Raw genomic sequence first — 25,780 nt, forward strand, 5'->3', positions numbered from 1 at the left:
TACGAAGCCGTACACAACAGGAACAGAATATAGACAATTTATTTCTGCGTGGAATGTGATAAGTTGTAAGTCATCTCCAATAAAAGTACGACTTCTAAACAATTAAATAAAATTCAATAGAGAGACCTTACATGACCTTATTAACTTTACGAAAAGTAGAAATACTCTTACCACAGACTGAATTCTCACTTGCGGGGAATAGATGTAGAAATGGTACCTATTCAATGGGAAGTCAATGGCACATGTCATCCGCCTTCTCTCTAAATTGCACAGTGTCATAGATATTATGCAGATGAGACAACCGAATCGTTGTGAAGGCCGGGTTAAATCAGAGCGCGTTTCAGCGGCGTGCGTGGCGGGCGTGGGCTTCATTTAATTAGCTCGACAGTCTGCCGTGTTTGTCGATCGGTATCTGCCGGGCGGCGCCAGTCGCTGGGTACCGCGATCGAAGCCCGATCACGCGTTATCTGTCTCTCCGTCACGACAACTCTCGCTGCCGCCCTCCGGTGCCTTCCTGCAACTGCAGTCTGTGTTCTGCCTGCAAATTCGGGTATCCATACAGACCACAATTTTCTCTGAAATCGGTTGCTTCATGGCCTGTGTGTATAGAAGTTGGTATCATATTGTGGTGGTAGTAGTAGTAGTAGAAGCAGTAGTTATTGTTATTGTTCTTGTGGTCTGATGCAGCTCTCCAAGCTAGCCAATCCTTAGAAGCCTCTCTAGATAAATACTGCAACCAACCATTTCAACCTGCTTCCTACAGTCAAACCTTGGTTTCCCTCTCAACTGGAGCAGGAGGCGGCACCCAGAATATTGGATTATGATCCAAAAACAAAAATATGGCTAATGTTGCTGAGCCATGTTTTAAGAGATGTTCGGCAGTCATGGGCTTGAACAGAAGACAGTTTAAACTTATGATATGACTAATGAATGGCCATGAGAAGTTTAAGAAAGACCTACACACCATGTGTGTATAGCAGTTGCCGTTGCACTCTGGTAAAGGGAGGACGTAAGACTTTAAGCTAGTGGCTACCTGTGAATATTTAACTGTTGGCCTATGGACGCAGCATAATACAGTTGTGAAAGTAATGAAATATGGTGCATTTAGTTTTAAATATGCAGCAGCGCAGTGTGGATTTTGCTAATTCTAACAATATCGTCCCATGAATGTAGTTACCAATTATTTGCCATCAGATTAAATGTATAGGTTTATTAGGTATACTCGATTTGTAATATTTTGTGTGTTTTGTAATCCTAATACAGACAAGTTAATTTTGAAATCTATTTTGTCAAACGATGTAAGACCTTTTGTCATGTAACTATTCAAGTATAGTTAATTACGACATTAAGTGAGAATTGTAAAACAGTTGAGAAGTTCACTGATTTTGAAATTAATGTAAAATGTTTCATATCGGATTTTGTGAAGGCGAAACTTTATTTTGAATACAATTTATGAACTAAAGAATTCGATCTTAGCATATCCCCTTATCAATACCTCATCCTCTTCCATGTCGTGTTTGTTTAAATCCAATGAGTATTTTTTTTTAAAGAAATTATTTTTCAATCGGAGTCAGAAAAATATTAATGTGTCAGAATTAGAAAAGTATTAATGTTTGTAACAGTTCCAATGCGGGCAGCATTGCACAGCGGTGAGCGAATATCCAAAATTATCGCTGGACATTTGCAAGGTAATTCATTTATCGACTAAGCTACTGACATTATTTGTATGAAGCTGTTTTACGGCCGGCATTGCACTTCGCTGAGCCAAGACTGAATATTTTGTATGCGTACTATGGAGAGAACAGAATAACAAGATTACATCCGTTGCGACTGAAGAGCTAAACAATGTATTTCATTGTTTATTTGATAGGTAATTTTTTCAGTTTAATGCATAGGGCCATAAAACTCGGTGCTCAAGATACTAAGTAAATTTCAGAGGCATTGATTTCATTATAGGGATTACAAACTGGTTTCCAGATTAAGTTGTTTAATTTTTTTTGGATTATAGTAAAACTGATTAAACACATAATTTACTCAACAACACAACACACAGTAAATTTGGATAACACAAATATATTTATTAAAGAACATTACAACCTCTCAGTTACTATTATTTGTGTGGCTTTCACGGCCATTTTACATTCTTATTTAAGGATTTCATATATAAATTATTAAAATACATAATAAAAGTAAAGACACAAAAATTTTATAACTGAATACCTAGGCCTCTTAAACACTCCATAGGTCATGGTGTCACCAAATGCACCCAGTTCATTGAGTCTACCAGAAAATTTTCGTAATGAACACCGTTCAGTCAGGTGCACATACGGGAGCATCGTCGACTCCCCATTCATACAAACAGGCACTACATCTTCCATGCACTGTACGGAATCGATTCATAGCTATCCATAGTTACGTCTCGATGATGTGGGGGTGTTACAGGAATGACACGTGGTTCAGATTCTGCACTGAACCGTATGTCTCCTTTCCCTAAATACACTACTGGCCCTTAAAATTCCTACGCCACGAAGATCAAGTGCTACAGACGCGCAACTTAACCGACAGGAAGAAGATGCTGTGATATGCAAATGATTAGCTTTTCAGAGCTTTCACACAAGGTTGGCGCCAGTGGCGACACCTACAACGTGCTGACATGAGGAAAGTTTCCAACCGATTTCTCATACACAAACAGCAGGTGACCGGCGTTGCCTGGTGAAACGTTGTTGTGATGCCTCGTGTGAGGAGGAGAAATGCGTACCATCACGTTTCCGATTTTGATAAAAGTCGGATTGCAGCCTATCGCGATTGCAGTTTATCGTATCGCGACATTGCTGCTCGCGTTGGTCGAGATCTAATGACTGTTACCAGAATATGGAATCGATGGGTTCAGGAAGGTAATACGGAACGCCGTGCTGGATCCCAACGGCCTCGTATCACTAGCAGTCGAGATGACAGGCATCTTATCCTCATGGCTGTAACGGATCGTGCAGCCACGTCTCGATACCTGAGTCAACAGATGGCGATGTTTGCAAGACAACAACCATCTGCACGAACAGTTCGACGACGTTTGCAGCAGCATGGACTATCAGCTCGGAGACCATGGCTGCGGTTACTCTTGACGCTGCATCACAGACAGGACCGCCTACGATGGTGTATCAATGACGGACCTGGGTGCACGAATGGCAAAACGTCATTTTTTCGGATGAATCAAAGTTCTGTTTACAGCATCATGATGGTCGCATCCGTGTTTGGCGACATCGCGGTGAACGCACATTGGAAGCGTGTATTCGTCATCACTATGCTGGCGTATCACCCGGCGTGATGGTATGGGATGCCATACGTCTCAGTCACCTCTAGTTTGCATTGACGGCACTTTGAACAGTGGACGTTACATTTCATTTGTGTTACGTCCCGTGGCTCTACCCTTCATTCGATCCCTGCGAAACCCTACATTTCAGCAGGATAATGCACGACCGAATGTTGCAGGTCCTGTACGGGCCTTTCTGGATACAGAAAATGTTCGACTGCTGACCTGGCCAGCACATTCTCCAGATCTCTCACCAACTAAAACGTCTGGTCAATGGTGGCCGAGCAACTGGCTCGTCACAATACGCCAGTCACTACTCTAGATCAACTGTGGTATCGTGTTGAAGCTGCATGGGCAGCTGTACCTGTTCACGCCATCCAAGCTCTGTTTGAGTCAATGCCCAGGCGTATCGAGGCCGTTATTACGGCCAGAGGTGGTTGTTCTGGGTACTGATTTTCAGGATCTGTGCACCCAAAGTGCGTGAAAATATAATCACATGTCAGTTGTAGTATAATATATTTGTCCAATCAATACCTGTGTTATCATCTGCATTTCTTCTTGGTATAGCAGTTTTAATGGCCAGTAGTGTAGCCGGTAGTGTAAGTTACTGGGACTGGTTAGGAGTACGCATCTCATGGAAGTGGCCCTCCAGGCGGCTGAATTTCTATCTTGAGCCAATCATGTCATACTACTATTTTCTTATTTGTTACATTTATCTACACTTACGGGTTTTCGAAAAAAAGGCGACACCACACATAGGAAGGAAGTATTTGGCAGACAGATGAGAGATGTCAGTAGAGTACTTGCGCTACCGACAGAAGCTGCTGGCAGCGTGTTTTACTGCTCAGAGGTCGACGCGGCAGAGTGCGCGGGCCCTTTATGAAAGCTGCAGCCAGTTCGCAGGGCAGCTGCCAGCTCGGGCGGCTGCGTGTTGCCGCGAGGAAGGGCCACGGACGAGGCAGTAAACGACCGCGGGCTGCGTTGTCTGGAGCCGTAAAGTGGCTGACGCACGCGCGTGCACGCACTTCCCGCGCCACGCACGTCTGATTACGTCTCTCTCCTGCTCCCGGAAGCTCCCAGCAATCACTCACGACCGTGTCTCGACGTCTCGGCGATATGCTCGTGTACTGGTGCGCAAAAGTTAAGGACGAATGTAACCTTCGCAAGATGTGTGACTGGCAAGTAACATAGCTCAAGGAGACTTGGACCACACGTAGAAAGAACTGCTACAGTATAGTACACAAGCTAACTGGAAGAAATACGCAACGACACCAACGGGAATGAGACTTTTATTCGAAGGCAGTGGTGCGTGGTACTTACTGGAATTAAGGAAAACGTGGAAGGGAGGACCCGCCAATATAACTTTCTTTCCACATAACCGGTTTATTTAACAATATACATACTGTGTTTTACAGATAATCGAAGCATTTAACCATAAAAGTTTCTTCAACAAAATGAACAAATTTGCAAAATTCTTTTGACCTTAAGCCTCAAGTTGAATAAGCCTTTAATCTTTGCAAAAGAAATCTGAAGTGCTGTACTGCAAAACAGCAAACAGTATGAGAATGATTACGAGACTGCCGGAGCTGCAGCCCGCCCGTTATCGGGTGAAACAGCGGTGTTTACTACCGCGCTGGACACACTCCATCTTACTGAATGCCCTTCTATAACACAGGAAAACTATATAAGCACCATTGATGACAAGAGTGGTTCAGTTACTCAAAACAGATTACTTAACTTTTAATTTGAAAGCTGTATGTCGAAAGGTTCGGGGTTAAGACGCGCATCTGTGCTTAAAGGTTAATCAGATTAGCAAACAATATGACAGTGATACGGCTTACTTCAAAGAAACCAACCTCTTAATTTGAATTGGCAACCAAGGTGCGACTGGATCCCAACCCGTCTCTTCTGACAATTGACTAAATCCCTGGTGACAGTTGGCTGTTAATATTTTCAAGGTTAAACTGATTGTCAGTTATTAAGATAGCTCTGAATGAACGTCTTTAAAACATCACTTGTGAACACTTATTACAAGAGAACTCAGCCTGCGGAACCACAAGATCCAGCTAAAATACACCAAATGACCGGTTCTTTCAAACACGGAAACGAACAGTTAGTGCAACGGGTTGTTCAGATTATAACTAATGACTGAGAAATGTAATTACAATCAAGGAACTGAACCGGTTAACAGCTAGATCTAACCACGAGGTCCCTCCATGTTTAACGGCAACCTGTGGATTACCACAATTGTTCCGGCTGTATTTACAACAGCTGATTATTTAGAACATTAATGATAGGGTACAAACCAGAAAGGAATGGCCATATAATAACGGGACAAATTTTCAAACGACAACTAGTGTCTTAGTACAATATTACTGCCTATATTTACGACCAAAGAGCCGACAGAGTAAAACTTAATAAAGAGGGCAGACTGTTACTCCCCTTTATCAGAAAGCAGTTCCATGGATCCACGGTTCGTCGCAGCGGTTACTGAGTGGTGCCGATGAAGGACAGCTAGAAGAGAGCAGCCAAGCCACGTGCGGTCGTTCGACACGAATGTTGCCAACCAACGGACGGGATGTCGGCCTGCTGCTTGTTGTCGACGCTGACCCCGGTGAAGTACTCCGGTATCTTCGCTCTGCGCAGGCCCTCCTTGCGCAGCTCGCGGCTTCGGCCGCTCGGACCTTGTGACCACCTCTTGTCGCGACGCTACCGCCATTCCCCAAACTTCGTGGCTCCCTCTCGGGCCAGTGAACTCCGTATACACTTATGCTCATAAATTAAGGATAATACTGATACACGGTGAAAGAACGCCCTTGTGGGCGGTCTGACGCTGTAAATCACCTCGGGGTATGACCAAGCGGTGCATTTGACGTGCGGTGGTCGCACGGTGGCGCTGGCAGTAGTCCACATAAGCAGAAGTGTGTTGGTGCGTGTCAGAGTACGGTGCAGCGAGTACGTGCGCAGACGTTTTCAGACGTGTTAACGGTGACTTTGTGTTGAAAATGGCTCAAAGAACACATATTGAAGGGGTAGAATACTAGGACGACAGGAAGCTGGTCAAACATAGTAGGTCGTGGCACGGTCCTCCGCGTGCCACGAAGTGTGATCTCAAGATTATGGCAACGATTCCACCAGACAGGAAACCTGTCAAAGCGCTACAGTACGGGACGTCCACAGTATACAACACCACAAGACCGATATCTCACCATCAGTGCCCGCAGACAGCCACGTTGTACTGCAGGTAGCCTTGCTCGGGAGATTACCGCAGCCATTGGAACAGTTGTCTCCAGACACACAGTCTACAGACGACTGAACAGACATGGTTTATTCGCCCAGAGACCTGCAAGGTGCATTCCACTGACCCCTGGTCACAGGAGAGCCCGTAAAGCCTGGTGTCAAGAACACAGTACATGGTCATGGGGAACAGTGGTCCCACGTTATATTCACGGACGAGTCCAGGTATAGTCTGAACAGTGATTCTCGCCGGGCTTTCATCTGGCGTGAACCAGGAACCAGATACCAACCCCTTAATGCCCTTGAAAGGGACCTGTATGGAGGTCGTGGTTTGATGGTGTGGGGTGGAATTATGATTGGTGCACGGACACCCCTGCATGTCTTTGACAGAGGTACTGTAACAGGTCAGGTGTATCGGGACGTCATTTGGCACCAGCATATCCGCCTTTTCAGGGGTGCAGTGGGTCCCACCGTCCTCCTGTTGGATGATAACGCAAGGCCCTACCGAGCTGCCATCGTGGAGGAGTACCTTGAAACAGAAGATATCAGGCGAATGGAGTGGCCTGCCTGTTCTCCGGACCTAAACCCCATCGAGCACCTCTGGGATGCTCTCCGTCGACGTATCGCTGCACGTCTTAAAACCCCTACGACACTTCAGGAGCTCCGACAGGCACTGGTGCAGGAATGGGAGGCTATACCCCAGCAGCTGCTCGACCGCCTGATCCAGAGTATACCAACCCGATGTGCGGCCTGTGTACGTGTGCATGGTGATCATATCCCACATTGAAGTCGGGGTACATGCGCAGGAATCAGTGGCGTTTTGTAGCACATGTGTTTCGGGACGGTTTTCTCAACTTATCACCAATACCGTGGACTGACAGATCTGTGTCGTGTGTGTTCGCTATGTGCGTATGCTATTAGCGCCAGTTTTGTGTAGTGCCACGTTGTGTGGCACCACATTCTGCAATTATCCCTAATTTATGAGCATGAGTGTATATCTCGGCAAGCAAAGACGTTCTAAGGACACAACTCGCAGATACCAACTGTTCCTTACAGATATTTGCAATGGGGCCGCAAGAGGGATAGTCGATACTACACCTGAGCCAGTGGCGTCAGACAAAACAGTTTACTAACTCGGTGGCGGCACGACTCAGACAGTACTTACACTAAAGTCACCGCGGTTCACGATGGTCCTCCTGGACATTAAAAAAAAGCGAAACGTGGTTCCTAATAGGGTGCGTGATACCACGGACGACAATGCATACTCTGTAACGTGATACCAGGCTGGCAACAAGTTTTGTAAGGAGTTGACGTGGTATGGCGTCCCATTCCTCCGTCAGCGCAGTTGACAAACTGCTGTATGGTCGTCGGTGCATGTCGACGTGCTGGAATACGCGTCCCCAACGCATCCCAACGTGCTCAATGAGATTGAAGTCGGAAAACGGACAGATCAGTCCATTCGCGGTATAACCTCTCGTTACCAGAGCTCCTACACCTGCGCTGTTAGACGCGTTGTCACCCACAAAAATGAACTCGAGGCCGACCACTGGAAAGACGCACGTGCGGAGGGAGTATAGTGTCACAGTGGCATGGATCGGTGGTCGCAGATATGGAGGCCAGTACGCCCATGTAACATTATGCCTCGCCACGACATGACAGCTGGACGGCCAAAACGATCGTGCTTGACAATGATGGACGTGCCCTCATATGACGAGAAGCAGAAACACGTAATGTACCCAGGAACGCTGTCGAGCATGATAGGTTTGGTGTGGGGAGACATGATGCTTCACGACAAAAACAGCAGAAAATTCCGGAAATTACTCATGACGTTTCTGGTGCGCAGTACCTCAAGTGATTCTAAAACCGGGCAGAAAACATCATGTGTTCTCAGGTACATTATCCTCCAGGTACAACACACTCCCCTACTCTGAAAGTGACGTCCAGATGTCTTACCACATTTTCCGCCAATCATGTCCCTTCCTCTAGTCAGTGTTCTCCAAATATTCCTTTCCTCGCCGGCTCTGTGTGTAATTTTCTCGTTTCTTCACAGACCACTCAATTTTCAGCATTTTGTAACACCACATTGCATGGGGGCATAATTATTTTAATGAAAGCAATGCAAATACTTTTTAATTTTTTTTTAGTAGCTGTAAGTCCGATTACGAAGTCTCGTAACCGGTTGGCCCTGACTAGTTTTAGTACGCAATCTGACCGCATAGAATAGCAACAAAGAATGAAAGAAAACTTCCGTTAACACAATTAATTAATTAAGTCCCCAGGAACTATGAAAGCTACGAAACAACAAGCCACAAGTGTCGCTGTTCTGTGTGTGGAAGTGTGATTCAGCGTACACATCTGGCACGGTTCTTCTTCAATCAGACAAGAAATTTTAAATACCATTTATACTGAAGTAATTAAAAAAATAGAAATACTATAATTGCGTAAGGAAACCAGAATTACACTCTAATACAAGAACACAAGCCAGATGCTTTGTTGACTGAACCTGTAATGACGCAGTATTTAAGACATTGAAATAATAAAAAGAAAACGGAATTTTTTTACCTTCATCTATATTGACGAAAAGCACTCTGATCATTACAATATCTCCATTCGAACAACATCTGCTGTCTAGCCCATCAAACAACTGCACACAACATGGAACAAGCACTCCCTACTACAACATCTCAACAGTGACTCTCTACCACCACATCTCAACAAGCACTCTCCACTACGACTTCTCGACAAGAACTTTTCACTACGACATCTCAGCAAGCACTGACTACTACGACTTCTCGACAAGAACTGCCTGTGGAGGCGGCAGAATAATACTCTCTGGCGCGATCTCTGGCGCTGTGGCTCAGTGTAGCCACCTTTCATATGCTCCTCCTCCACGGGCCAGAATTTGATGGTATTTTTGCCAGCAGTGGTGGTGAAAATACCACCAAATTCGTCAAAAAAATACAGACAAAAATAAAAGATAATATTAATACGTAAATATCACATAACTAGATAAAATTTTGGCTTTGCACTGACCAATACAAATTCTTTCATACATGTGACTTTACATAATAGTTTACACAATACACAAAAAATCTGTTTATACAAATGTTCACATAAAATGCTTTTAATTATTAAAAAAAAAACAAGTAAGTTGATAGTTCCAGCAGTAGCACCCAGCAATGGTCAACAGGTGCAAACAGCAAGAAGTAACATCATTTCAGTAGAAACAGTTTCAACAGTGGCACCCAGCAATATTGAACAGGTGCAGACACCAACAAGTGACATCATTTAGCAGAAGCAGTTCCACTAGTGACACCCAGTAATGTTGAACAGGTGCAGACAGCAGTCCATAATATTCACTATCACTAATCACACTGTTCATCAGAGTTTATCAGCAGAAATTAAACATGTCCTAGTGGCACCAATCATGTAGAAAAAGTGCAAGTAACAGTCCATAATATTCACTATCACTAATCACACAGTTCATCAGCAGAAATTAAACATTTCTAAGTGTCACACATCAATGTTGAACAGGTGCAGGTATGAACAACAGTTTGAATGCCCACACAATTGCTTTTACAAAATTATTCTCAATGCTCTTACACTAAACATACAAATTATAATAAACACACAAATGATATCAGATAATTGTCATATTAAATATTACAAATACACAAATATCAGTGAACCTATAATATTTATGGGTGTCAGTGCAAGCCACAACAAACAAGTAAAATAATATTTAGGAGGTAGGTCGGTACCAATTATTTGGGATTAGGAAAGGAAAACACACAAAACACACTCACTCATCTTTCATCCACATTAAGTACTACCGCGTAATTGAATAGTGTTAACTGTGTAAATGCATTTCTGTCAAAATTTGATGTTCCACATGTGTATCAAGTAGTACTGGCAGCAGTGTATAACAGTGAATAATAGTTAGTCAACGTCGTAGTCATCATGTCAAGACCAATGTTTGCCAAGCCAAATCAAATGTACGGTTGCTGAACAACTGTCAGTGAGCCAAGATATGCAAATGCTTCCTCTCTCAAAAAAAAGTATATACTGCTTATTGATTTAACAAAGTGTGTGTGTAGACAATCTTCTTTCCACTTGAGTGTTCTAGTCTGCCATCTTCATCCTCCTTGTTCCATATAAACCAACAAAAAAAATATGCCCCTCACTTACTTTACCTCTTATCCACCAAAACTCCAATAATCATCAGCATCACATAATCTTAATACTTCAATAATACCTCTTACGACGATACATATAAATCTTATCATCAATATCATTTACCTTACCTCTTGTCCACCAAAAATTCCAATAATCATCAACTTCACATAATCTCAATACCTCAATAATACCTCTTCAATACGTCGATACATATAAACCTTATTACCAATATCATTTCACTTCCATAACAACTCTTTCCTCTAGTCAGTCTCCTCGAACAAGTACAGATAAAACCTAGTGCAAACCTCAATTCATCATCCCATACAATCCGAAGACAGAATGTCCACACACAACCTCTGTGTAATCCATCTGACCCAAATCTTCTACTCATTATGAATCATAAAATACATTTTGGTTACCTTGTCCATCATTAAATAAAAGAAATGCATACGTGACCTCTAACAGCCTTTAGTTTGAATAACTTTCAGTAAGTACAAGTACGGAGTGTGAATGATCATAATATTTCACAGTGTGTACACCACTTCAAGAATCATGGCAAAACAGAAGCAAAACATGTGGAGTATTTCTTGTGTCAAGTGTCACTTGCTATTTCAATTGCTCACGAAGAATGCAGTGTAATAACTGTCAATGGTCTAAACCTAGTGTCGTTAGCTTCCTTCCTATTAGCATAAATTTATACAGCTTCCATAAAACCTCCAGCTCATGTGACTTCAATGAAGTTTCTTGTGCTAATGTCGTTCGTAGCATTATTGTAGTTCATTTTCTTATCTTAAAATATAAGGCACTGAGCGTAAGCAAAACATGCAATAGCGAGTAAATATACCAGTAGAGAACAGAATGTCAACAAGTGGATGCAGCACAATCCCTACAACGAGGCTCTGCCAAGCGAACAATCTATAATTAACACCATAATGTGGCCTAAACTCCATGTTCGTACACCTTATATCAGCATTTCTATATACCAAATTAGAGTATATTTATGGCAACAAAACAGAAATGTGTAAATATGCAATCCATACGCAAAGCAGCAAATATGTATCTTACATAATAAACATGTCATTAGCATCATTTCAGCATAAGCAAATAAATGTTCATATGTAATCTTAATAAGTAAACAGGAAGGCGCAAGCAGATAAATCACAAAGTTTAACTTACATACATAACCATATCAGCACAACTAATCAGGTGACAATTATAATTTAAATAAATAAGCACAGCAGGCACATAATAGAAAAATATGACATCAGTGAAAAAGCAGTGCAGCCAAGCGATGCATAATATACACAAGTAACAACCCTATTCATTAATCAATCATTGTCAAAATCAGTTAATGTACGCAAGCACGTCGCTTCACAAGTAAATTCATAGAACATGAAATTAGCACAAAGTATGAATCACGTAATCGCGAGCAGCAAATTACGTCTAAAGTACGTACCTAAGTGGAAATATGTTACCTGAAAAATAAACTCCATTAATATTTACCTTTTTAGTTATTTAGTTTCTTCTTCGAAATTACATTCTTCCTGAAAATTTCTCGATAGCAAGTCCTCTTAACGTCGGACACACTCTGAATTTACCTGAAGTTCTTAAATATTTTATAGAACCGTATCCTGAAAAATACTGAACGTTAATAACATAATTCATCAAGTCACAATAGCTTTATACTGAATTTAATCGGAGAAATTAGACTGTGTATTTGTTTACGGCTGTCAGTGCATTCGCACTGAGCGCTCGATCAGCTGTAGGCGCGTGACGTAGGAAGTTATTGTTTGCGGTCAACGACTGCCTTGTGCGGCGCGCAGACTTGACTGTTGCTTTGAGTATGTGCCGCCGCCGGAACACGGCGCGGTATCCTTGCATTCTCCGTGTGTTTACGTATAACTGTTGATGTCTCAAAAGTATGTCATTCCACAAAAATTTTAACGTTTGATATATGATGTATTCCCTTAGAGCGTCGAGATTTAAGAGTTTCTACTTCGACAGTGTTATCATGAATAATTTTGCGAACTCTATACGGACCGTTATAAAGCAGAAAAAATTTGCGACATAAGCCTTTTCCTTTGTGAGACAAACGATGAGATTTAATTAACACCTTTTGACCAACTGACAAGGTTTTTAAACGACCAGGACGTTTAGCTGATTTCTCTCTTCTAGCAGCCGCAGATGCAATATTTTGCAGAGCCAGGTTGACAACTTCAGAATGCCGCAGTTTCCGTGAAGGCGGAAAAGGAACGATTTCAGAAATGCGATTTGACGGTGCTTTGTTTTTTAATATCAGTATAGGCGGTAAAGAAGTTGAGTCATTAGGAAGTTCATTCAGAATGTTTTGAAAAATATGAAGGTACTGATCCCACGTTCTGTGATTCTGATGACAATAAAGACGACACAATTTATTGATTTCCTTCATCCATCTCTCTGAAGCATTAGATTGAGGGTGAAAAAGTGAAATGAAAATTGGTTTAATCTTACGACGCCGTAGAGTACGAAGCGAAATTTTAGAGCGAAACTGTGATTCATTATCTGATGTAACCTTATCAACATGACCCACTTCTTTAAGAAAATGTTTGATGAAAGCATTAGATACTGAACGAGCTGTTGCTTTGCGTAAAGGTATAAAACACACATATTTTGATGTCAATTCCACTGCTACCAAAATGTACGCAAAACCATTAGTAGAACGAACCACTGGACCGAACAAATCGACTGCAGCCATCTCCTTTAATTTCGCTGGAATGATAGGAAACAACGGTGCTCTGTGAGAAATAGTTGGCGGCTTAGCCTTTTGACATAATTTGCATTTGGCAAGAACAGATCGAATGCGTTTTTCCATATTACTGAAGTAGCAATTTTCTCGTAATTTATGAAAGCATTTTCTGGGACCAAAGTGTGCGTAACTGAAATGTGTGTACCAAATCAATTTATTGACCCACTCATCAGGAATACAAACTAACCAAACAGAGTTGTCGACCGATTTTCGTTTAAAAAGAATGTCGTTACGAACTAAATAATACTGTCTGATCGCTACGCTTTCCTTTCTCCTCCACTTCTCCTTAATGTCCTTCCAGATTGGATCCTTGTTTTGCTCCTTAGCGATGTCCTGGAGCGAAGACGAAATAAAATTCTCAAACGCAACAACTTGAATATACATCGAACAATAAGGGTTTTCCTTGCAGTCCTCTTCAGCTCTTTGTTTCAAACCCATAGGTGCACGTGATAAAGCATCAGCAACAATATTTGAAGATCCCTGTATGTAAACAATACTAAAATCAAATTCCTGTAGGTACAGCGCCCATCGTGACAATCTTCCATGAGTTAATTTTGTTGACATAAGAAATTCCAGAGCTCGATGATCGGTGTAAACCTTAGTATGTCTGCCAAACAAAAATGTGCGAAATTTTGTGAAAGCCCAAACAACAGACAAGGCTTCAAGTTCCGTAATCGAATAATTCTTTTCTGATTTAGAGAGAACACGACTTCCAAATGCAATAGTCTTCTGTACTACAACGCCGTCTTCTATCTCTTGAAATAAATGAGCACCTAGGCCTTTGTATGATGAGTCCGTTGCCAAACAAAAATCTTTAGATAAATCCGGATGTGAAAGAAGTGGAGCAGCAACTAAAGCATCACGAAGTTGTTCAAATTCTGCCATTCCCTGCACCATGCGTCAATTCGCTGCAGATCCTCCGGCATTTCAGTACAATTTTCCATTGTTACAACCTTTCGATACGCCACAGCATCATCTGCAAAAAGCCTCAGTGAGCTTCCGATGTCATCCACCAGGTCATTTATGTATTTTGTGAATAGCAACGGTCCTATGACACTCCTCTGCGGCACACCTGAAATCACTCGTACATAATAATACATTGTACTCCTATAAACTACTGGAAATGCAACATATGGTCTGTTTTAATATCTACACCAGTTTCTACATCTGAAAGATGATATACGAGGGGGAGTTGTAAAATAAGTATCCCCTGTCGACTGCGGGCAGTGTTGTGTGATATGGGCGAAAGACGACACGGCAGGTGAGCGCGCACTTGCAAGACACCGATACACCAGTGGGTAGATGTCGACCGCGATCAAGCAGATGGCGCTGTCACAGTGCCTGGGCAAAGCGGAGGCCAGCCGTTCGCTCTTTTCTCACTTCCGCCTTCGACCACGACTCCAAAACGCACCAACGAAAATTGAATCGCGCGACAAAAACACAATAACCAATCAGAGACTGTGCTCGACATCTATAGAGCATCCCAGGGAGCCCCAGAGAGCATCCCAGAGTGCCCCAGAGAGCTAAAACACTAAGAAGAATCGCTTCTCGGCTTTTGGCAAGATCAATGTGTAGTATTTGTGGCCCTCAAAAGGGCCGTTTATTGAGAACTGCTTTCAATGATTATATAGAGCACAATCACCCACAATGCGACAATCTTCCAAAGAAGAAGGACCACTAGCCTTCACCCATAAGTGAATACTACAATCGGAATTTATCTTACAACGTCTACGACATGACAAAGACAAACTCCCGTGCGGAAAAAGGTAGGAACCCTCACTAGCTATAATAATCTCAGAAACAGGTATAGTACGGTAAGCTAAGATTTCCCGACTTTCAAAGGATTCCAAACCGGCTCTACCTGCATTATTACAAGCAACAAAAGCAACAGTTAACCATCCGTTACCCAAACTGGAGGAAGAAGAAACTTTCATTAAAGAAAAATTTAACCTCGCACCACAAAACAAAGTAGGTCCATGAATAAGAACAAATTGAGTAGTATTAGAAACTCCTCTCGTTTCGTTCTTTTTACCCTTAGCAGAAGATGTCGAAGCACCAAGAGTGCCGTCCACATTGACAAGTGATTTGTAAACCAACATTCCGCTATCAATGGGCAGATGGAGTATCAGGCACAGAAATTCATAATCGTCTTGTTGATGTGTATGGGTCAGGTATGATGTTCAGGCAAATGGTGCGGAGATGGTGCCAGCAATTCAGTGATGGGCAGGTGTGATGTCGAGGCAAATGGTGCGGAGATGGTGCCAGCAATTCAGTGATGGGCGTCAGCAAGTGCAGGACATACCGAGATCTGGACGGACGCGCACGGCGACTACAGATGCAAATGTCAGGAAGGTGGATGACATGATTAAAGCGAACCGGCGTATCACCATCGATGGAGTAGCGGCAGAACTTGGAATCGGACATGAGCGAGCTCGCAAGATCATCCACAACATTCTTCGATACATGGAGGTGTCAGCACAATGGGTGCTCCGCCAACTGACCCCGAAACACATGGAACAACGCATGGCGTTCAGCCTGGAACAGCTCTTGCATTACCATGAATCTGGCAATGACCTGTTTCGGATTGTGACGGGGGATGAAACATGGGTCCACCATTACACGCCCGAATCGAAGGCCGCATCCATGGAGTGGAAACATCCGTTATCGCCTGTCCGAAAGAAGTTCAAAAGCACTCCGTCTGCAGGTAAAGTGCTACTCACCGTTTTCTGGGACACCAAAGGAGTTTTGCTGCTGGACTTTCTGCAGAATGCAACCATCAATGCTGCGCGGTACTGTGCCACTCTGGCGAAATTGAAAGACGCTATTCGGAAAAAGCCGCGTGGCCTTCTCAGCTCTGGCGTTCTACTGTTAGATGACAATGTGAGACCAAACACGGCGACGGCAACGCAAAACCATATTGCAACTCTTGGTTGGGAGCGCTTACACCATCCGATTTACAGTCCGGATCTCGCGCCAAGTGTCTTCCATCTGTTTCCTGCTTTGAAGAAGACTCTCGGCGGAAGGCGCTTTGGCAGCAATACTGACGTCAAGCAAGCCGTTCAACGCTTCTTCCGTATGCAACTCCCTGATTGTTTCATGAAAGGCTTTTTGAAGCTTATAAAGCAGTATGACAAATGTCTCAATGTACTTGGAAATTATGTAGAAAAATAAAGATGTCTTATCTTTAATGTCTCAGTCTTTTTTTCCTTTCACTCACAACACTGACCACAGTCGACAGGGGAAACTTATTTTCCAACTCCCCCACGTACAGGGTTATTAAAAATGATTGAAGCGATTTCACAGCTCTACAATAACTTTATTATTTGAGATATTTTCACAATGCTTTGCACACACATACAGAAACTCAAAAAGTTATTTTAGGCATTCACAAATGTTCGATATGTGCCCCTTTAGTGATTCGGCAGACATCAAGCCGATAATCGAGTTCCTCCCACACTCGGCGCAGCATGTCCCCATCAATGAGTTCGAAAGCATCGTTGATGCGAGCTCGAATGCGTGAGGATTCTCTACCGCCCAAATTCGCACATTGTGTCTGTTCACTTGACCATTAAGAAAAAATGTTGCTTCATCACTGAAAACAAGTTTCGCACTGAACGCATCCTCTTCCATGTGCTGTTGCAACCGCGCCGAAAATTCAAAGCGTTTGACTTTGTCATCGGGTGTCAGGGCTTGTAGCAATTGTAAACGGTAAGGCTTCTGCTTCAGCCTTTTCCGTAAGATTTTGCAAACCGTCGGCTGTGGTACGTTTAGCTCCCTGCTTGCTTTATTCGTCGACTTCCGCGGGCTACGCGTGAAACTTGCCCGCACGCGTTCAACCGTTTCCTCGCTCACTGCAGGCCGACCCGTTGATTTCCCCTTACAGAGGCATCCAGAAGCTTTAAACTGCGCATACCATCGTCGAATGGAGTTAGCAGTTGGTGGATCTTTGTTGAACTTCGTCCTGAAGTGTCGTTGCACTGTTATGACTGACTGATGTGAGTGCATTTCAAGCACGACGTACGCTTTCTCGGCTCCTGTCGCCATTTTGTCTCACTGCGCTCTCGAGCGCTCTGGCGGCAGAAACCTGAAGTGCGGCTTCAGCAGAACAAAACTTTATGAGTTTTTCTACGTATCTGCAGTGTGTCGTGACCAAATGTCAATGAATGGAGCTACAGTGAATTTATGAAATCGCTTCAATCATTTGTAATAGCCCGGTATATTCAGATTTCGCGCCACTCACATACGAGTGGCTCTAGTGGTGCCACTATGAGGGTGCAATTCAGGTTTGCTTTAAATAAACGATGTAACGCTCGTGAGCGTTAGTTACCTTTGAAATTGGACATGGTGAGCTAATGTTAGTCAACGACGCCTTAAAGGCGACAAAGACGCGTCACTGAGTTTGAACGAGATCGTGTAAAAGGAATACTAGAAGCTGGATGTTACTTCTGCGATATTGCAGGAAGACTTGGCAGGAATGTAGCCGCTGTGCATGAGTGCTGGCACCGGTGGTCACGAGAATGTACGGTCGCTAGAAGACCGGGCTCCGGAAGGTCGCGTGCCACTATCGAGGCGGAACGCCATTGAGTTCGGCGTATGGCTCTGGCGCAATTTGATTAGCAGTTGACACCACACTGACATAATGAACTGTTACAAATTGCTTATTTAAAGGTGAGCTCAGAGAGAGCCGCCTGTAGCGTGCATTCCACTGACCCCAAACTACAGCCATTTGCCCAGTGGTGTCAAGCGAGAGCACATTGGAGGCTAGGTGGAGATTTGTTGTGTTTTCTGGTGGAAACGTCCCCTTTGAACAATTATACAAGACTATGCTTAAACTGACACACAATATTTTTAGCGCAACGCAATCTGACTTTCAAAAATCCCTACAAAAAAATGGCCCTGACTAACATTAACCTGTGCGTTTCACAAATCGCTCACCTCACAAAAATCTTGGTTACTCGAACTACTGCAATACAGCGAGCGCCACTACTGCCAGCTAAATAGAAGATTCAAACTACGCAAGGCCCTAACTACTTATAGGCATAGTTAGCAAATGAAAGATTTTGATAGTGAACAAACAATGTATTTACCTTAATAGTCATCAAAAGTCATAATATATATAGGAGTTCATAACATCCATTCTGACAAATATCAAAACTCCGCCATTTCTCTCCCCACATCCACGACTGCTGGCGGCTCACCTCCAACTGCGCAACGCTACGCGCTGTTCACATCCAGCTGCCGCTGCCCAACACTACAATGGCAGACAACAACGCAAACTAGCCACAGACAGCACACAGCACAGCCAGTGATTTTCATACAGAGCGCTATGTAACGTTGCCAATAAGAAAACATAAACAGCCTACTTACATGGTGTAAGCTGGTTCTGCCTTGGCGCCAGTGATGGCTGTGTATTGGTTAGGGGAGGCCGGCTGAGATCGTGCAAGCAACACGTCTACATGTGAGACACACTGGGCCTACATCTGGAGTTATAGTCTGGGGTCGATTTCATATGACAGCAGGAGCACTCTACTGGTTTTCCCACACACGCTGACTACAAAAGTGTATGTCACTCTGCTGTTTCGACCTGTTGTGCCATTCACGAACAGCATTCCATTCCAACATGATACCGCTAGCTCACATACCGCCTTTGCAACCCAACATGCTCCGCAGAGTGTCTACGTTTTGGCTTGACCTACTCGGACACCAGACCTGCCTCCAATCGTGCACGTACTGGACGTATCGCACGCCAACTCCAGCGTCATCCACAAACAGCATTAACTGTCCCTGTACTGACCGACCCGGTGCAACAGTCATGGAACTCCATCCTACATACTCACATCCGGCACCTGTACAACACAACGCATGCACGTTTGTATGCTTGCATTTATCATTCTGGCGGTTACACTGACTATTATTGTGGTGTCACCACCAGACACCACACTTGCTAGGTGGTAGCCTTTAAATCGGCCGCGGTCCATTAGTATACGTCGGACCCGCGTGTCGCCACTGTCAGTGATCGCAGACCGAGCGCCACCACACGGCAGGTCTAGAGAGACGTACTGGCACTCGCCCAGTTGTACAGCCGACGTTGCTAGGAAAGGTTAACTACGAATTACGCTCTCATTTACCGAGACGGTAGTTAGCATAGCCTTCAGCTAAGTCAATTGCTACGACCTAGCAAGGCGCCATCACCAAGTTATATTGAGATGATAATACTGTATCAACAAGACCAATGTTCACCAATTGTGGATTAAAGTTAAGTATTCCAGCAGCTACGTACTTTTCTTTATAGCATTCAATACGTATCCTGTTTCAGACCTCACGCCAGCCTGCGTGAGCTTATAGCGTGCATTTCGGCCTTCTCTAGCAACATATCAATTATAGTTCCAGAATTTTACATTTGCAACGGCTTATCTCGTACTTACATTAACTTGTAATATTAAACACTTAAATATGTTATCTAGTTAAATGTATTCGTGAAATTTCAATATTGTACATGAATTATTTTTGGTGTTACGATTGATACGCCCGCTAAACTGATGGTCAACACTATCAGATAATCCTCAACAAACATAAATTGACAATATCATTATATAAATATTTTTTTGTTTATGACTGTAGGAAGTAATTTTATGTACATTTCAACCTGAACATAAGGGCGTTAATTAATCTCACGACTGAAGGTTGCTGACGAAATTGTTAACCCACAACTGTAATGGTCAGCACTTCTGCCTAGTAAGCAAGGAGACCCGGGTCCAAGTCCCGGCTGCGGCACAAATTTTAATTCATTTCTTCAGCTTCCATCAGTAGCATAGTCAGTAAGTAATGCAGGTATGTTACGTATGCAATGGCTTATTGTAAATCTTTAATGTGAGCAGGCACGTTTGAAGGTGAGTCAGCCTCGAAAGCAGTTCTGATACCCAATAACAGAAGACCATGTGACTGTAGTCTGCAGAAAATTCACTCTTACACCAAATATATCCTTCTTAGAGTCCTGGAAATATTTAGGTTTTGTTTTCCGTTTGTTATTAAAAACGCGAAAATTTGTTGAGTCGTTTTGGGGGAAGCTTTCTCTTCTGGCGAGAGAAGAATATTGCTTTTCTTGTGTTCGTCCTATCTGCTATCATTTCGAAACTTTTTTGACGACATGCTTCGACATTTTATGACAGCTGTTAATATACTCCACTATTCACCGAAGAGTCTGTGTCTTACTGTCCTTTTATTCTTTTTTAGTTTTTGCTGTGAAGGAACAAAAACAACACATTTTATGGAAGAGTTCTTGATACCTTTGCGTGAAAAAGCGAGAAACGAAAACGGCCGCCGAATGTGCGTCTTGTAAAAGCAGATTAAAGTGCTACGTGACGGATGAGCAATCCCTCAGCCACTCCGGTATTCGCTGAGCAGAAGAATCGGGGCAGGAGGGATCAGGGAAGGAATTGTGACGGACTCTGTAAATGCAACCTTCCTTTGTCTGAAAATGAACATGATAATCATGACGACCATGCACTATACCGGCTACACTCAGTTTAATTTCCGAAGTTACATTGTGTTGTAATAGAAAGGACTCTGTTACAAAATATGTGGGCTATTCCAGATGCAGCGTCATTCGTACAGGAGACGAATTATTAATGTGAATATATGCGAAGCCCTTTGAAGATGAATGCCAATCCAAGAGCTATTTGAAGCGTGGCGTGTCCCCCGTCTATTTTTTAAAAACTTCAGTTTTAGCATCATAAAGATTCGACAAGAAATGGGAAAGGCAACACAAAATTAGTTAATAGACTTTGTTTGAATTATCTCCTGTTCTTTGAAATACTGCTTCATTACTCATTCCGTCGGTCTACAGTTTTTCTCCAAAACTATCCAAGCATTTTTCGTCTTTCTTTTTACTGATCATGTTTCACTGATATGTAATACTGCTTGCCGGTAAGACACTTGACGAGTTTCATTTTTAATTTACTGACAACAAAATTTACAGTTTTTACCTTTTCTTTTCACTCACGGAAATTGCTTATTTTGCAGTCTAGGTAGTATAATTTGTGACGTCTAGTGTCCTTTCGTTATGTCATATATAAAAAAAATTATATATATTTATTTTATATATTTTTATTTTTAATTTATCAGCATGATTCTATCTCTCAGGGATACTGTCTTTTCTTATCACTTTTACTTACATGCATAAGTAAATATGAAACGGGTTCTTGAAGGGCCTCAGTTATTCATGTACCAACTTTTGATTTTGAACGTGATGACTAAAATATAGTTGCCGTTAACTGAATTGAATGTAATTTTGTTAATTTCTATTTATTGGTTGCAAAGCAAGGCTCGAGAGAATTTCGATTGTTGCCGTGGAGCGGCCAAGATAAAACTTACTGAACTCATGGAATCTGTATAGTTTAAAAGCATGAACTTTAACGTAAATTAATTATCTGTTGCAATTTAAAAATGTTCTTATAACGAAAGCTCTCGCATTTACAGTTACTGTTAACGCTTTGAAAAATAAATTAACACTTCGGCGTGTAATGGCAGACCAGAGGCTGCATCGGAAGATGAGCTTCTCGCAGCGCAAATTACTGAAAAAATGCTTATTAAAAATAGTTAGCCACTGCGAGCATTTGAGGTGACAACTATTACAAAGAAATTCATTTTGAGATAATAATAACAATTTTATTTTAGTAATAAATACGAATAACTTACATAAAATATGTGTAGCCGCTCAACCACGAAACAAAACAGTGTGTGTCATAAAATACGTTCTTCCTCCTCGGCCGTACAATCGCGTCTCTTTCGATCCTTTTTTTATTTTCATAGACACTAAATAAAGATGCTGCTCTTAAATTATCGCTGCATATCAGTTGTTTCAAGAACATTAACTATATCTTTTATACTAATTATATTCATAAAATACGTATACAACCGATAAAAATGTCAATCTTTATGTGACGTACTGTCACAAATTCTTTAACTTCATCTACTTCGTGACGATCAATCCTGATGTTAAGTTTCTCGTTCTTCTCATTTCTGTTACTTCTTATTACTTTCGTCTTTCTTCGATTTACTCTTAACCCACATTCGGTACTCATTAGACCATTCCATTCAGCACATCATGTAATTCTTCCTCACTTTCTCTCACGATAGCAATGTCATGAGCGAATCGATTCACTGATAACTTTTCACCTTTAATTTTAATTTTCTTTTATTTTCAATTACTCGAGTATAAAGCCACAGCTAATCTAGCCAGACGTGCACGACGCAAGTTATGTGGACGAGGAGTGCCCCCTGCAGTGTAGAATATGTATCGCCCGACATGTGGCTTCCGCTAATCTGCGAGGGCCATCGCGGCCGTAGCTCGTCGCTGTGCGGCACGCAGGCACGCACGGCTGCGGCGGTGCCCTGCTGCGTTACGCAACGTACGCATTGCGTGCGACCCTGCTATCTGCGGACCACGCGCCGGGTCAGCACAGGACTGTGGGAACCGCCACTCACCACCACACGACGCGACGTGGTGCGCTCAGTAGGAATCTCACAGGGGCAGCATTTCACAAGCTGCCAACCTCTGCGGATCTGGCGAACTTCACTGCGTAAATGTTTTACAGTTAGAATGAAATGCAGGTACTCCAACCACTCACTGTTACTATTACCGGTACTGTTCCTATTCTTCTTTCTCAGCAAGTCAACTAAAAACCAAGTTGAAGCCTATTTCTCTAACAGTCCTTCATCTTTTCACTTTTTTCTCTCTCTGTTCTTCTGTCCAGTTTCTTCCTTTCCTTTTTAGGACCGAGCGAGGTGGCACAGTGGTTAGCACACTGGACTCGCATTCGGGAGGACTATGGTTCAAACCCGCGTCCGGTCGTCCCGATTTAGGTTTCCCGTGATTTCCCTAAATCGCTCCGGGCGGATGCCGGGATGGTTCCTTTGATAGGGCACGGCCGACTTCCTTCCCCATCCGTACCTAATCCGATCAGACCGATGACTTGCTTTTTGGTCTCTTCCCCTAAACAACCCAACCCTCCTCCTCCTTTTTAGGACAGGTTAGTTTTCCCATCTCTTTTTTTCTATATTCTGTTCACTTTTCAGCCTCTTGTCTTACCAGATTCCTCTACGAGTAGCGTTCAATAACTAATGCAACACTTTTTTTTTTCTCGTGTAATTTCTGTTGAAAAATAAGGACCTTGTTGTGGAACAGCGTGGAATTTTCCCGCTGCAGCCTCTATAGTTTTATGGAGTGCCGATGGATAGCGGCGCTACACTAGCCTGCAAAATGGTATCTGCAATGGAGGTGCATTCCAAGCAGAGAGACTTGTCAAAGAGTTCCTTGGCAGAAAAAGAGAGCATGGCACATATTCATAGGCGCTTGTAGAATGTCTACAGAGACCTGTCAGCAAAAAAAGGCCCGGTGAGTCGCTGCGTGAGGCGTCTACATCGACATCTACATCCCTACTCCGCAAGCTACCTGACGGTGTGTGGCGGAGGGTACCTTGAGTACCTCTATCGGTTCTCCCTTCTATTCCAGTCTCGTATTGTTCGTGGAAAGAAGGATTGTCGGTATGCCTCTGTGTGGGCTCTAATCTCTCTGATTTTACGCTCATAGTCTCTTCGCGAGATATACGTAGGAGGGAGCAATATACTGCTTGACTCCTCGGTGAAGGTATGTTTTCCAAACTTCAACAAAAGCCCGTACCGAGCTACTGAGCATCTCCCCTGCAGAGTCTTCTACTGGAGTTTATCTATTATCTCCGTAACGCTTTCGCGATTACTAAGTGATCCTGTAACGAAGCGCGCTGCTCTCCGTTGTATCTTCTCTATCTCTTCTATCAACCCTATCTGGTACGGATCCCACACTGGCAGTGGGTGAACAAGTGTACTGTAACCTACTTCCTTTGTTTTCGGATTGCATTTCCTTAGGATTCTTGCAGTGAATCTCAGTCTGGCATCTGCTTTACCGACGATCAACTTTATATGATCATTCGATTTTAAATCACTCCTAATGCGTACTCCCAGATAATTCATGGAATTAAGTGCTTCCAGTTGCTGGCCTGCTAAATTGTAGCTAAATGATAAGGGATCTTTCTTTCTATGTATTCGCAGCACATTACACTTGTCTACATTGAGATTCGCTGCAGTTTCTCCTGCATTTCAGTAGAATTTTCCATTGTTATAACCTCTCGATATACTACAGCATCATCCGCAAAAACCTCAGTGAACTTCCGATGTTATCCACAAGGTCATTTATGTATATTGTGAATAGGCGTCCGTCATAATCTCAACAAGGGCGCGCAAACCAGACCGATGTCTTGCGTGCCGGCCGGTTACACACGACTTTGGCTCCTACAGTGCTACCGCCACGAAACTGAATAAACGGTTTCAGCGTGTTCGTCGTCACAAGAATGGCAACGAACTTCTCTTTCTCCATGACAACGCAAGGCCTCACACAGGTATGCATACCCGAGAGAAGCTCACAAAACTTAATTGGACAGTTCTTCCTCATCCAGCGTACCTTCCGACTTCCATCTGTTTGGCCCAATGAAGGCTGCCCTACGCGGAATGATGGGGAGGTTATTACTGCAGCAAGACGTTGGCTCCAAAGTCGACCAGTAAAGTGGTACCATGAAGACGTACAGCCCTTCTCAGTAAGGTGGCGTGAGGCAGTCGCAATGAACGGAAATTATGCTGAAAAGTAGGCTTCTGTAGCTGAGAGGATTGGGAATAATGTGGTGTACTATAGTCCTGCATAAAACCAATCTGCTTTCAGAGAAAAAAGGTGTTGCATTGTTTAATGAACGGCCCTCGTAGCTTTCATACACTTCCCTAAGATTTGCCTTTTAATTTTTCACAATGTCGTACATTATTTCTTGCCTGTCTTCTATGATTCACTGTTGGGATGTGTCCTTACGACTCGGCAAAGGATCGCAGTAAGACCCTTCCATTTTGGCTACATCCTCTATGCCATCCACCCTTCCATAGGATTATCACAGGATATAGCGTGATTCACTACTGCACACCTAACTTGTTTTCAATCATCCACTGTCCAATGAAGTCGCTCTTTACACCACCTCAAGCTTCGCTTAGCACTGCCCAGAGAAATTTGTAGCTTAAGAAGAGCTGCTACGCCTTTGTACCCCACCCATTCTTTTCAACTCTCTACGAACAGTCATTATGCTTTCTATGATCTACGGTCCCTGTCTTTCAATACGTGAGGTCTGTCTGGTTTTCGTTTAACTGTGGTTGTTCCCTCATGTTTCTCATGTTTCCTCTTTCCAATCGCAGCAGCAGCA

This window comes from Schistocerca nitens, chromosome 1, assembly GCF_023898315.1.
Source record: "Schistocerca nitens isolate TAMUIC-IGC-003100 chromosome 1, iqSchNite1.1, whole genome shotgun sequence".
NCBI lineage: Eukaryota > Metazoa > Arthropoda > Insecta > Orthoptera > Acrididae > Schistocerca > Schistocerca nitens.